We start from the raw sequence: 16,432 nt of genomic DNA, 5'->3' as shown, positions 1-16,432 counted from the left end.
ATATGCTTCTGTTATTCAAATCCGTTAAAGGATTGTTAGGCTGCATTAATTAGATCAACCGGAACCGGGAACACTCCCCATAACACACAATGTACTCGTTACATCGTAAGTAGAATGGCATCTACGCTAATATTTGTCTGTTTCTTTTCTATTCTGTTTCTCAGTCCGTATCCGATCAGATGGTGGATCAGCACCAACACATGATGTCTACAGCCCTGATCGTCAGCGGAGACCAGGACACCCAGATGACCCCCAGAGACATATCCCCAGTGAAGACCTCGATTAAAATACAATAAAACTAAAAATATAATAAAATACCTAACTACATAATACTACTATTGTTAGAAATTGCAACAAAATTAAAATAGAAATATAAACTTTTGAACTGCGGGTTTCGTCTGGCCAGAGGAGAACTGATTTTTTTAAAATTATTATTACATTCAGTGAATATAGTTTTAATATATAGGATGGACCTGGAATTTCGCAGGTTCTTCCTGCGATAAAGTTAGATGCGCCTTCCCCAGATGGTACCGAGACATTTCGTAAAAAGAACTTGTCGGGTGCTTTGGCGCAGACACTACGCACAGATAAAATTTGTCCGGATACTGGGGTAAACAAACGAAATGGCGCTGTGGAGAAAGTTGGAGCAGCAAGTGACTTGGAGTGCTCGTCTCATCTATTCATGCCGTGTCACCCAAACGCTGTTACCAAACAACAGAGATATAGACTATTTCAGACTGTAAACCATGCCAAAGTACTCTGGGACCCAAAGGTTAAACCTAAAGGTGTATTTGGGGGACACCTAAATATAAGAAGCGCTGTATCGAAATCTGAACAACTTGAACAGTTGCTAACACATTCCAACCTTGACTTTTTGTGTCTTTCTGAAACTTGGCTAAAATCTACCATTTCAAATAGTGCTGTTGTGGAATTATTTTATAATTCATCTGATATGCGATTTCCCGACCAACCCTCTAACAGGACCGTTAAGAAAAGATCAGATAAACTAGAAGTTGATTTTGATGATTTTTTAGTTCAAGGGATACAAAGAGATTGGAGTAGGGAGATCAAGAAACAGGAGAAGAAGGAACGTCGCAGATGGGCACAAGAGAGAACGAGAAGACCAGAAGATCATCTTCAAAATGAAGGCAATTCTGAGATTGATAAGGAAACAAGAGTCAATGAATAAGAGGATAATGAAATTGATGAGAGAAATAATTGAATTATGTGATTTCTCAGCTGAACTGCAAAAGTTAACAAATGATTTAAAGACAGTGAAACTCCACTCGCCTGTTATAAAAATATGAGTGTGGAAAGATGTGTAAAAGTGTATCTTTTGTTGAAATTGCAGGTGGTGATAACTTTGTGGGTTTAACGGCTATATAAATGCTATGCTTATTTTTATAACATGATGGTTAAAAGCAAGAGGATGCATTTTGTATCTCGATGCAAGATGGAATTTCTAGCTAACCGTGGCATAAGATACTCTCAACACCTGCTAGAGGTGTTATATTGTGGTTTAGACATATAGGCTTATGTATCGTTTATGTTATGAGCAGGTGTCACAATTTTCTGCTATAGTTTAAAATAGAACCAGACACGTTCGCTATCTAGAGATGGTGTAATTTTTCCTTCTGAACTTTTGACATTACTTTGTACAGACTCTGGCACAAAAGGTCATGCTTCCTGCATGATAGGGGGGAGGCAGTCACAAGCAGTAACAGAGAGAACTATATAAAGGCTTGCAAGACTTTGTGTCAGGGCCGACATTTCGTGGTGAAGACTACTCGCTGTTATTTTTATTATTTGCTTATGAGTTATTTGTTTTTAATAAAACGAAACCAATGCTTTGGTGATTCGTTAACTTTCTTAAACAAGTCTCTGAGTGATTAATTAATAATAATAACTTGTTATCTGAACCTGAATACTGAGCCAGGACGGTCACCGGCTGGAAAACATCCAGATCTTCTAACAGCATCCATCCAGATAAGAGGTAATTATGCATTTGCTATTTACAAGGCACTTATGGGTGATGAAGATGTGAATTAGGGATTTTGGGATCTTTTAACCGGTATACAAGCACAACACTGTATATATTCCAGGTTACAACATCTATAGGCGTGACCGTGGTCATGGCAAAGGGGGAGGAGTAATGATCTATGTCAAGGACAGTTTTCAATGTGTACACATGGAATCAGTGGGAGATGTTTTGGAATGTGTGGGGATAAAAATTAGGCTGTCTCCGGAAATGTCATTTGCTGTTCTTGTTTTGTATAGGCCTCCGACATCAAACAATGTATTTTTTGATCACTTAACTAACATTCTTAAAAAATGTGATGCGAAAGAAATACTTCTTATTGGGGATTTTAATATAAATTGGATTGATAAAAAGGGTAGAAAACAATTAAAGGAGATTACTCAGAAATTAAATTTTATACAAATGATTGAAAAAGCAACTCGGATTACCAAGACATCTCAAACGCTTATTGATTTAGTTTTTACTAATAAAGCTGACCGTATCAGTAAAGTTTAGAATTTAATAACAGGTCTTTCTGATCATAATTTAACATTAGTTGCAAGGAAATTGTCAAAAGCGCGTTATCGAAAATTAAATAAAGTTGATTTTAATGAATCTGTAGTTTATATCCCCAGGAAAGATATGGAGAGGTTTGATAATGAAATAAGAAATGTAAATTGGTTTGAAATGGTAGATGGTAAAGATAGTAGTGCAGCTTCTAGTGAGCTGATAAAGATGTTTCAACAGTTTGTTTTAAAATATTCTAAAGGAAAAAAGGTAAAGCCTAAGGGCAAAATTCCTTTACCTTGGTTAAATGATAATCTATGGAAATTGATGAGATCTCGAGATTCAGCATTAAAAAAGTCCCATAAAACGGGACTTAAAACTGATCGCTTGATCTATAATGGACTTTGAAATAAAGTTACTCAACAGCTAAGAGAAGCAAAAGCAATATTTTTTTTGAATATAATTAAACAAGTAAAGGGTAATTCTAAACAACTTTGGCAAACTATAGATAAATTAACTGGAAAGAGGCAAACTAGGACTGGAATAATAGAGTTGAAAATAGATGACGAAAACAATAGGGATGGTTTAACAGTCTCAAATTATTTTAATAATTATTTTATTGATTCAGTGAATGAAATTATCCAACATGCTTCTGGATTGCCTTATCCTTGCTCATCACCTCAGCCCTCCACTTACGATTATGAGTTTTTGCATTTTGAACACATTGATTATTCTAAAACGGATAAAATAATAAAATCTTTATCCAACTCAAAAGCCAAGGATTTCTGGGGACTTGATAGCTCTCTCATTAAAAAACATAGGGAGATTTTAATACCAGCTATTACATATATTGTGAATAAATCTATTGATGAGACCCAGTGTCTTTAAAACAGCAGTTATAACCCCAATTTATAAATCTGGAAGCAAAAATGAAATAAGTAACTACAGAGCTATTAGTATATTACCTGTAGTATCTAAAATTCTTGAGAAAGTCATTAAAGAGCAGCTAATTGATCACTTAGACTGTAATAATTTGTTGCACTCCATGCAGTTTGGTTTTAGACGTAACCATTCTACCGATGCAGCTTGCTGTTATTTGATAGAAAACATAAAGGCTAACTTGGACAGAGGGGGCACGGTGGGTGCCGTGTTTTTGGACCTGAGAAAAGCCTTCGACACGGTAAACCACCGTGTCCTTCTGTCTAAGCTCTCTAAGCATAATCTATCCACGGAGACATTGCATTGGATACAATCGTATCTTTCAAATCGGAATCAATGTGTGAGGGTAAATAATGCATTGTCCTCTCTGAAGCCTGGTACAACTGGGGTCCCGCAAGGATCAATCCTGGGACCATTGTTGTTCAGTATTTACATCAATGATCTTCCGGATGTGTGTAAGGGCACAGACATCATCATGTACGCAGATGATGTTGTCATCTACGTACATGGGAGGGATAAGGAGAAAGTAGCCATTAAATTGTCCTTAGTCATGGACAAAATAAGTAATTGGCTTAAATCTTCTTGCTTAACATTAAATATTGAAAAAACTGTTGGAATGTACTTCGTTAAGTCTAATAAGGATAAAGATATGTCTGACATCTATGTTAATGGACAAAAAATTAACATTGTGACAGAGATAAAATATCTAGGTGTCCATTTGGATCAAACTTTGAGTTTTAAAAAACATATTAAAAGAATGTGCAACTGTATTAAATATAACATTTCCACCTTTAGATATATTAGGAATAGTTTGACAACTGAAGCATCTTTTATGTATTTTAATGCCATGATTTCTTCACACATTACTTATTGTCTGTCCTGTTGGTCTCAGGCCAACGAGACCACACTTAAACCGCTTAGATCGGTTTATAATCAGGCGTTAAAGGTGCTTGACAGAAAAGCCCCTCGTTATCATCATTGCAATATTCTTAGTAAATATAAAATTTTAAGTTTTGACTCTTTAATTCGATATACAAATCTAAGAACCGTTTTCAAAATTATTAATAACATTGTTCCACCTTCAATGAAAAAAATCATAAAACTTTATTCTGAACAAACGAGCCGAACATCTCGCTCCACTGCTCACAGAAACTGTGCTGTCCCGAAAAGATTATCTGCCTTTGCACAGACAGCTTTCTCATTTAAAACCATTAAACAATGGAATCAACTTCCAGACAGTTTAAAGCTGTCTGTAGATTTGAATAATTTCTCTCGAAACTTAAAGAAATATATTCTTGATAATCAGCAGTGTCAGCATCAGTACACTTAAAGTTTATAGATGTAATATTGAAGTAAATGTTTTTTGATTATGTTGTATATATTTTTGGTTGTGATGGTTATTTGATTAGTTTTTCATTTGAACATTTGATTGGTTTTAAATGATTACTGTTTAATTAATATGTATTTGTTAGTATTATTGACAGTTATTTGTAATGTAATGTTTTTATAGTATGTGCACCTGCCCGGGGACTGCAGATGGAAATTAGCATTTGCTATCTCTGGTACAAAGCATCTTTTCGTAAGATTAATGTTTTTTTGTACATTGTCCCTGATAAATAAACTAATAAAAAAAGAAAAAAAAAAAAAAAGAAGAACAAGCTGATCGACAGACTACTCGATGGCACAAACAGGGAGCGAGACCCAAAGGCACTTGAGACATCAGATTGTCACGAGTATCTCGTATTGCTGCGGTAGCATCCTCTACCCCAGATACGGCTATGACAAGACTTGTAAACACTGGCATTTTACAACCCCCTATACATCTTGAGAACCGATTTGAAGCATTAACCCTCTGGGGTCTGAGGTCATTTTGGGGCCCTTGAGATGTTTTGACATGCCCTGATATTTGTGCTTATTTCAGCTACTTAAAACATACTATTGACCAACATTTAATTTTTTTTGTATTCAGCACAAACTGTGCTACAATAATATGTGACCAAGATGGATGTACATGTTTGCAGTTTTTAGAAAAAAAATATTATGCGTGGTTAGTAACTAAATAGTCCTGAACAAGACTTTTGAGTAATCAGTCTTGTAGGCTAGAATATTTACTTCAAAATTATGTGAAAATCATTCTGCTTACTCATTCACAGAAAACAATATATTGATTTAAATTTTTCAAGACATGTTTTGTCATCGAGGGTCTATATGCGAGGGAGTGGCAATGTCCATGAATATTAAGTGAGTCTCACCTGAGAGACAAAGGGCCCTCCCCTAATGGCCCATCAGTGTGACTGTGAGGCCGGTAAGAGAGAATGTGAGGAGATTGAAAAAAATGTTTTTTTAAATTATTTGTATTTTATTTACAACACAGTATAATCAAAACATACATAATGAAGGTCAAAGACACATTATTGTGCACACTGATCTAACCACAGAGATGTGAACAGACTTTGAGTCATTCCTGCAACAGATTCTGTTCAACAAGTAAATCATACCTGATATTTACGTGTTTTATTTAAGTGTTTCTACTTCTTTCCATGGATTCAAGAAGAAAAAAACACAATCAGTAGAAAAGGAGCTTGTTTTAACATATAATATCAGTGTAGTTGGACATGTGATGTTGGTACAGCGCTCTCAGAGGAAAACAGTTTGAAGAGACATCAGGATACATCAGGTGCTGGTATCTGATTCAATAAAATACAAACAAAAAAACATTTGTGAGCATGTTAATATCAGGAACATCTGTGTATATATATATATATATATATATATATATATATATATAGGTTTTGTAGCCATAGACTCACACATGCTTTGTACTATCATAAAAAAAATAATTTCAAACACTGTAGTCAGGAATTATAATTTGGGAAAAACCCAACTATGATTTTGTAGTCATATAGTCTAGTATGTATGGTATAGCCTATGATATGATTCTGTAGCTGCAGACTCAAGCAAGCTTTGTACAATAAAAGGATGTACTTTGTACTATAAAAAATTATATTTTATATCTGAGAAACTAATTATTATTGTTTAGCACGCTATTAAAATCTATTTGTGAACAGAGTAAAGTTATTAATAATAAACATGGTCTAAACATTCTTAGACACGTAGCATTCATCATGTTGTCGTTTGGGAAACCCCCAGCTAACTGTTAGTAAATCTGTTCGTTTATGTCACAATAAAACGGTAACTAATGCAAAAAAGAAACATTACTTACTCATCAGATTGAGCTCCTCTTCTGGATGAAATCGTGTTCTTCTTTCGAGGGAAATCCTGCCTTTTCTCAGCGCGAACAGTAACAGTAGCCGCAATGAATCTCCTCGCTCTTTGTTTGTGTTGGGCGTTTGCACTCGCTCACTTACCACGCGGCTATTTACATATGAACAGTGCTAACCGCGCGAGGGCGGGATCACATTACAGATAATGAGTCAGACGGGACAGACTGAACATCGTGTTGGTTTTATACAGATTACTTCATCACAGAATGTTTGTTTTCGATAAGACTTGCTTCATTTCAAAGTAGACACTTCAAACTTTCTATAGATATAACTCCCATGTCTCTGTGTGAAGTATTTGCTGAGTTACAGTTCATTTTAGTGACGCGTTTCTAAAAACAGTTCGCGGAGACGGAGAAGACAGAGAGCGCACCCTGTTTGTTTTCTTTATTCTTCAAAAGCACAAAGTTTAGTTGTTATTATGAGTGTATACAAATAAAAGTAGACCCCTTACAGATTCGAATGGTGTATAGCTCTTATCTGTACGATCAAAAATGGCAGAGTAATTCAAGCTCATTTCGGCCTTATCAGGAAAATCTGTCTCAAAACGCGTATACGCGTTTGTCGACCCCAGAGGGTTAATGAATGTGGGTGAGGAATCCCCAAATGTGACAAAACATGGATCGTATCAGCCAGCAGCTAACATCGCTACTAACAGGTGCTCGAGGTCGAGCAGACAGCGGCACTCAGCTCAGAGCGCAGCCGAGCCCAGGACTCTGATAGTGGGTGACTCTATTATCAGAAACATCAGTAGCAGGACTACAACTACATGCTGCTTTCCTCAAGCAACCGTCTCTGATGTGAACAAGGAACTTCGGAACATTCTGATGAAGCACAAGACTGCAAATCGAATCATCATCCATGTGGGGAAGAACGATATTCGGAAAGAGCAGTCAGAACTGCTTAAGAAGGATTTCAGTGAACTCTTTGAAACACTTCAAAGACTTGAAGTTCAGTCGTTCATCAGTGGACCACTCCCAGCAAGAGGAACTAACATGTTTTCACGGCTTCTTGGGCTGAATACATGGCTACAAAGAACCTGCAGTACAAAAGGAGTCAACTTCATCGACAACTTCAATATTTTCTGGGGCCATAGACAACTGTTTAAACTGGACGGCTTCCACCCAAACAAACTTGGTGCAAGAGTCCTAAAGGACAATATCTATTTCTCCCTCCATCATCCTTCAGTGGTGTGTGCCAATCCACTCGGCCTCAATGGCACACACACACACACACACCTGGACAGAATATGAGTGACCACAGGACTTCATGTCAGCCTCAGAGTCATCTTGTGGTTTACATGCCCAAACCCTCCTACATCGGCTGTAGGTGAACCAAAAACAACTGATAACAGCTCTCAGTGATATGTGTCGGGTCCCCGCTATATTAGCAGCAACACTCACAAATGTTCACAGAACAAGCGGGAACCCAGTGTGCCTATAGCCTTCTATATTTCTGTTTTATCACGTGATAGAAAGTCTAAGGCCTTCTCAAGCCATACGGCTGACCCATCTAATCTGCGGCCTTTAATGCATCAATCTGAGATTGCAGTAGAGACAAAATGTAATTCCATCAAGTTAGCATTTTTAAACATTCGCTCACTAAAAAATAAATCATTTCTGATCAATGATTTTATAACCACAAACAACCTGGATTTTATGTTTCTAAATGAAACATGGCTTGAAGACAGCTGCAGTGCAACAGTCCTCAATGAAACAGCCCCTCCTAACTTTAACTTTACAAGTGTCTGCAGGACTGTTAGGAGAGGTGGAGGTGTAGCTGCTCTATTTAAAGATGTTTATCAATGCAAGCAAGTGTCATTTGGTCAGTATTTGTCCTTTGAATATCTAGGTATTGTGCTGAAAGGTGCTCCACGCATTCTGTTATCAATGATTTCCTCAGAGTTTGACTGTTTTACTATTGCAGGGGATTTTAATTTTCACATAGATAATGCAGAAATCAAAACTGCAAAAGAAATTATAACTGTTTTAAACACTTTTGATCTGACCCAGCATGTGCATGGACCCACACACAATCGTGGACACACTCTAGATTTGCTCATCAGTAGAGGTCTAAACATTTCATCCATTGTTGTTAAGGATGTAGCACTATCTGATCACTTCTGTATTTTCTTTGATATATTGATCTCTGTTACCACTGAATCTAGATCTGTCTCTGTCAGAAAGAGATGCATTAATGAGAACACTAGTGCGCTATTTATGAAGGCTATATCTTTAACACCAAGCATTTCTGCAGACTCTGTTAATCTTCTCCTGGATTCTTTTAACTCAAAAGTTAAGAATGTTATTGATGATATTGCTCCGACAAGGGTTTGCAAGAAGAATGGCAGACAAAAATCACCATGGAGAAAATCAACAGTAGTTCAGAGTATGAAAAGACAATGCAGAAAAGCTGAGCGGATGTGGCGGAAGACAAAACTTGAAATTCACTATAACATCTATAAAGACAACCTTCATGCTTTCAATGTGGAACTAGCCACAGCTAGACAGACCTTCTTCTCAAACCTTATAATCAGTAACTTAAACAACTCTCGCACTCTTTTTGCTACTGTGGAGAGACTGACAAACCCCCCAAGTCAGATTCCCAGTGAAATGCTCTCTGACAGTAAATGCAATGAGTTTGCTTCCTTCTTTTCTGAGAAGATCAATAATATCAGAAAGGAGATTGGCATATCTACTTTTGCAGAGGTCACACAGATTCGACCGCAATTTCAAAAAGAAGTGACTATGTCTGTTTTTGAAGCAATTGATTGCAAAATTTTGAAAGAAATAGTACAGCACCTTAAATCATCAACCTGCTATCTTGACACACTTCCCACATCTTTTTTCAAAAGTGTGCTTCACTGTTTAGAAGCAGATCTCTTAGAAGTGGTGAACGCCTCACTTCTTTCTGGGACTTTTCCAAACTCCCTGAAAACTGCAGTTGTTAAGCCCCTTCTGAAAAAGCGCAATCTTGATAACACAATGTTGAACAACTATAGACCAATATCAAATCTTCCGTTCATAGGTAAGATTATTGAAAAGGTAGTTTTTAATCAGCTGAACAACTACTTAAACTTAAATGAATGCCTGGACAATTTTCAATCTGGTTTCCGTGCACATCATAGCACAGAGACAGCACTCATTAAGATAATAAATGATATTCGCTTCAATTCTGATTCAGGCAAAATATCAGGTCTGGTACTACTAGCTCTTAGTGCTGTGTTTGACACTGTTGATCATAACATACTTCTAGAGAGACTGGAAAACTGGGTCGGGCTTTCTGGGATGGTACTCAAATGGTTCAGGTCATACTTAGAAGGGAGAGGTTATTATGTGAGTATAGGAGAGCATAAGTCTAAGTGGACGTCCATGACATGCGGAGTCCCACAAGGCTCAATTCTTGCACCACTCTTGTTTAGCCTGTATATGCTCCCACTAAGTCAAATAATGAGAAAGAACCAAATTGCCTATCACTGCTATGCTGATGATACGCAGATTTACCTAGCCTTATCTCCAAATGACTACAGCCCCATTGACTCCCTCTGCCAATGCATTGATGAAATAAACTGTTGGATGTCCCAGAACTTTCTTCAGTTAAATAAGGAGAAAACTGAAATCATTGCATTTGGAAACAAAGATGAAGTTATCAAGGTGAATGCATACCTTGCCTCTAGGGGTCAATCAACTAAAAACCAAGTCAAAAATCTTGGGGTGTTTCTGGAGACAGACCTTAGTTTTAGTAGTCATGTCAAAGCAGTAACTAAATCAGCATACTATCATCTCAAAAACATTGCAAGAATTAGATGTTTTGTTTCCAGTCAAGACTTGGAGAAACTTGTTCATGCCTTTATCACCAGCAGGGTGGATTATTGTAATGGTCTCCTTCCAAAGAAGACCATTAGACAGCTGCAGCTCATCCAGAACGCTGCTGCCAGGATTCTGACTAGAACCAGAAAATCTGAGCATATCACACCAGTCCTCAGGTCCTTATACTGTTCCAGTTACATTTAGGATTGATTTTAAAGTACTTTTACTCGTTTATAAATATCTAAATGGCCTAGGACCTAAATACATTGGAGATATGCTCACTGAATATAAACCTAACAGATCACTCAGATCATTAGGATCGAGTCAGTTAGAAATACCAAGGGTTCACACAAAACAAGGGGAGTCTGCTTTTAGCTATTATGCTGCCCGCAGTTGGAACCAGCTTCCAGAAGAGATCAGATGTGCTAAAACATTAGCCATTTTTAAATCCAGACTCAAAACTCATCTGTTTAGCTGTGCATTTGTTGAATGAGCACTGTGCTACGTCCGAACTGATTGCACTATGTATAATCAACATCTATTCTTAAATGTTTTAAATTCTTTTAAAATCAATTTTTAAATCACTTTGTTTTTATTGTTGTGATTATTATTATTTTTAATTTCTTCTTATCATTTTTAATAACTATTTCACTTCCTTTTATGTAAAGCACTTTGAATTACCACTGTGTATGAAATGTGCTATATAAATAAACTTGCCTTGCCTTGCCTTGCCTTGCCTTTCTTAAACAATAATAGGGCCCTATAAAATGTTCTTAATTTTTCTGGTAATCAGATGAAGGCATAAAAAAACATTAATTTAATTTATCCTAATCAAATGAAAATTAAACTCTTTTATTTTTTGGCAAACAAAGTGCTGCACAACAGAGGTTTACTGTTAAAATTAAAAAGAAAACAAATGGGATTATTCCTTTAAAAATATAGATTTATTAATATTTATTATTAGTAGTAGCATTGAGGCTTAAGACTGCTCTTAACGTTAAACTAAACTTTTATTTTGACAGGTTGCCGTGAGGAACTTGCAGCTGCTGTGTATCATGTGATACGATGGTAGTTTTCTCAAATTAAACTGTAAAATGCTAATGAAATGACTCTGAGCAGCAGTGTGTTAAGTCCTGTGTTCCCTCCAGTCAGTGTTCGGTGTTATATGTCTAAAACTAAAACTACACTAAAACGTACAATACAGACGTATTTTCAGCATCTAAATGTACAAATACTTACGTATTGACAAAAAAGAATCCTTATGAATATTGAAATCGCGGAATTAATTTTATTATTAGTTGTTATATCAATTACTTTGTTTTCAATTGCATCATTAAATTGTTTACTTAATATGAAATGATAACATTTCGTTTTATTGTGTGATTTCTGCTGCCGGCTCGTTTCCAATAATAGGCCTACAAGTTAAACAAGACTTAACTTAAAACCTTAAAATAAATAACATTTGAAATTGTTTAACCTTTACTTGTGTTACGTGTCTGCCTGTCTGAGATCCCCATTGTCCTTATTTGGTTTAGTTCCGTTCCTTGTTAGTTAATTATCTGTTATTGTCCCCACCTGAGTTTGATTACGTTGTTTGCTCTTTTGTTCTCTCTCCTTTATAAGCCTTGAGTTCTCCATTTGTGTTTGTCGGTTCTAACGTTGTTAATAAAGGGAAAAGTGAGTTGAAGCCGTTTATTCTCTCATTATTCATTTATATTTGGATTTATCTACGCCACAACCACAGACCCGTAACAGAAGAACCGACCGCTACAGAAGATGGAATTTGTGGAAGCTGTCGCCACCCTAGTCCTCCGGGATCTCCCATTTTTCAAATTTACATGCGAGTTTTGTGAGCTCGCCGGAAAAATTACGCTGGCGGATTCCACCATTATTGAAATGTTCCGGCTCGGGGCCACTTTCCACCGTCCCGTGGACCTCCCAGACACCACGGGATTGTGTTGGAGAGAGGCCATTCTTCGGTGTCTGGGAAGCGTCCGGGCCCGAGCCGTAACTAACCCGCCTGCCGCGGCTCCCCCTCGCCAGCCATCATCCCTGACTCCTCCACACCAGCCACCGTCTGCGACCCATGAATTCCCGCCACCGTCCGCGGCCACGGCAAACCCGCCGAAAGAGAATGCGGCTGTCCCGCCGACACGGAATGCGGCCAACCCGCCGACAGAGAGCATGGCTAACCCGCCGACAGAGAACGCGGCTACTCTGCCGACAGAGAATACTGCGATCCCGCCAAGAAGTATGGCAAACCCGCCAAAGAATATGGCAAGCCCGCTGGTCCCGTCCAGCTCTCCTGTGCCTCCGCTGGTCCCGTCCAGCCCTCCTGTGCCTCCTCTGGTCCGGTCCAGCCCTCCTGTGCCTCCGCTGGTCCCGTCCAGCCCTCCTGTGCCTCCGCTGGTCCCGTCCAGCCCTCCTGTGCCTCCGCTGGTTCCGTCCAGCTCTCCTGTACCTCCGCTGGTCCCGTCCAGCTCTCCTGTGTCTCTGCTGGTTCCGTCCTGCTCCACGCTGCCCGAGCACATACAAGAATCCGCGCTTCAAGAGCGCACCTCAGTGCCTGCGCCACGAAGGTGCCTCCCTGTCTCCGCGCTGCCAGAGCGCCCCCAAGAGTCCGAACCAAGACGTAAGGCCCCTAACGTCATATACCTGTTATCCTGATAGCCATAGTGGCCATGTTCCGGACTTTGGCCAGAGCCACTATGGCTACTCCGTCATGGCCGCCGGAGTCCCCTGACCCACCATGGTCCTCGGAGTCCCCTGACCCGCCATGGTCGCTGGAGTCCCCTGACCCGCCCTGGATGCCTCCTCAGTATCCGATATCTCCGTCCTGCAGGGCACCCCCCCCCCCATTGGTACTGTTACGGCGCGGGACGCGCCTACCGGGAGGGGGAGATACTGTTACGTGTCTGCCTATCTGAGATCCCCGTTGTCCTTATTTGGTTTAGTTCTGTTCCTTGTTAGTTAATTATCTGTTATTGTCCCCACCTGAGTTTGATTACGTTGTTTTCTCTTTTGTTCTCTCTCCTTTATAAGCCTTGAGTTCTCCATTTGTGTTTGTTGGTTGAAGTGAGTTGAAGCCGTTTATTCTCTCATCATTCATTTATATTTGGATTTATCTACGCCACAACCACAGACCCGTAACAACTTGTCATGAAATGTTTACTTTGTTTGCCATGGGCTACAAAAGGCGTATTCTCCGACATGCTGTAACTGACAATAGAACTATAAAAAAAACAAAAAAAAACACACCAAAAACCGCAACATAATTACGAAATGAAACAATTTTATTCGTTCACTGTAATCCAGATCTTCAGAATCCATACGACTGCAAGGAAGACCCAAATCCAAGCCTTTATTCCGCGATCTTCATCTCCATCCCGAGTAGCGGGTCCAGCGACCGTAAACAGAAAAGCCCGCGCTGACTGACGCGTTCGTTACAAATTCAAATGTTGCCGCTTCAAACGACAGGTTTTACGGCAGGATAATCAAACGCTCATTGGCTCTCGCCTGCATTCGTCACAGATTGCGACAAGCCGTGTTTCTGGTGAGGTGTGTATTTGAATGATGCTAGCAGCACGCCCACGCCTTCACGAGTTCACTGAGAGGGAGAGGATCAGGAAAATAATCTGGATAATATTTTCAGCGATTAACAACATAAATTCTGCTCAAATGAAGATAGCAATCTTTCGTTTGAAAGCCATGTTTCTAGCATCTGTAAAACTGCGTTTTTCCATCTCAAAAACATATCTAAATTGTGACCTATGCTCTCAACGTCAAATGCAGAAATACTAATTCATGCGTTTATGACCTCAAGGTTAGACTATTGTAAATAAATTATTGTAATTTCATTTATCTGTCTGTCATGTTTTTCTTCTACTGTACAGAAATAGCTATGTTTAGGTGTAGATGTAGGAGTGGGATTAGCGATTATAAAAACTTTTTTAATGCTATATTGTTACTAAAACGGTTATTTTCTTGCATGTTTATAAAATGGGTAGGTTTAGGTTTGGAGGTAGGTTAAGAGGTCTAAAAGTCTAAATCACTTATTGATAAAATGATAAAAATGCATTGATAAGAATATCTTAATGATATAAAAGATACGTAAATATTTTAAGTTTTGTCATGACTTTACTTGAGGGGCACAATATTATTAACTCATCATTAACTTAACATTAATTCATGACTTGCTAATGTATCATAATGCCATGACTTTACTTGGGGCACAATATTATTAACTCATCATTAATTACTTATAACTTAACATGAGTTCATGAGTTGTCAATGTATCATGTCATGACTTGTCTTGGAGGGGCACATCTTTAAAAAGGTATCAATTACACATGTTTTATACATATTCAGCTCATCTAAATCAGATATTTGGTGTTTTTTGGTGGTTTGTAAAAAAGTGGAAGAGCAGAGGTCATGTGGCTGCATTTGGATGGAGAAGGAACTGAACGGTAGGAGGAAGGTTAACATTTTGCAGGGGCAATAGTGGCCCAAAAGAAGAGCAAGAACACAAGACAAACGTCTGACTTCAGTGCATTATTATGATATAAAGACAGTAAACCAATCCATAACATAACCATCATCCCTATGCTAACACTGATTTTAATTTGGAAAATTGCATCTGCTTAATGAATATGTTATTGTAGGAGGGCAGCAGTGGAATCACTCAAAACAGGATGAGATGAAGTTGTTTTTAATTATGAATGCATCATTGTGCGTTGGATGAGTTAGGTTAAACGTAAATATTGCAAGAAATCCACTGTCATTCACTGATGTTTGTGACATAGCTGCAGGTGGCAAATTTATAAACAATTTTGCAGTGTGCCATTTTCATGAATCTTTCTTCTAGAGCATGTTTGATTTAGTTTACCCCTGTTGTGAACTTTTATCTTCTTGTCGAAGCAGAGTCCAGGAGACGTTGGGATATCAGAAGTTACTCTTTATTGAGAACTCGCTGCGTGTCGCTGTAGTTATCCAAGTCTTAACTAAGGCAGTGATACATTGTAGTTTAAGTACATTTTAGGGGGCAGTGCTTAGGAATGGAAACAAAGCACCTGGGTGACGACCTTAAACAAAGCATGCAAATGAAGTAGGATTTGATTCTATCAAGAGAAAACCGGTTTGGCAGGTTATCTAGCTTGCTCAAAAGACCCAATCAACATAACACTCGATTGCAGTGATAATCCAATCAGTCTAACGATTCAACGTCTGGGCCAGGGGCTCCGAAAGCCATTTGCAGAACAAAAGATTTGAGTCTCGGTGATCTGACTCATTTAACTTACAATGGAGTGAACAGGAATTGGCAGAGACCTCTTGTTACCAACTTTGTTTAACAGAATCGTTCATCTAATGTCACCATCTTCACCATAAATGCTAAATACAATGTATATAACTTCTTCAGTTTGTATATTATTACATTGGAATCTAAATTAAACATTTAAATAAATTTGTAATCCCACACCCCAAAGAGTTAATTAATACATAAACTAACATGCAGGAACTAACATGTTATTAAGGTGGTGTTATTCATGCGGTAATTCATATGACTCATGTCGTAGTTAAGTTAGTTCTTCATTAGTTCTTGATTAATACATATGTCTTAACTCTTCATTAGTTCATAGTCAAGTAATTATTAATTAAGGTATTAGTACATGATAATTCATGTAATATTATTGTAAAGTGTTACTGTTATGGTTTGGTTCCCTCTAGTGGACAACATTAGGATTACGGCCTTCATCTCTGAATCCGATTGATATAAATGGCTGATATTTTAAAAATTACTGTTAGTGCCCTGAGCATGAGAAATTCATGAAACTTGACATGCTTACTCAGATTGTCTTGTCCTTGTGTATGAAGTTCTGAGA

Source organism: Onychostoma macrolepis, chromosome 03, assembly GCF_012432095.1.
Source record: "Onychostoma macrolepis isolate SWU-2019 chromosome 03, ASM1243209v1, whole genome shotgun sequence".
NCBI lineage: Eukaryota > Metazoa > Chordata > Actinopteri > Cypriniformes > Cyprinidae > Onychostoma > Onychostoma macrolepis.
Note: the sequence above shows the minus strand (reverse complement) of the source record.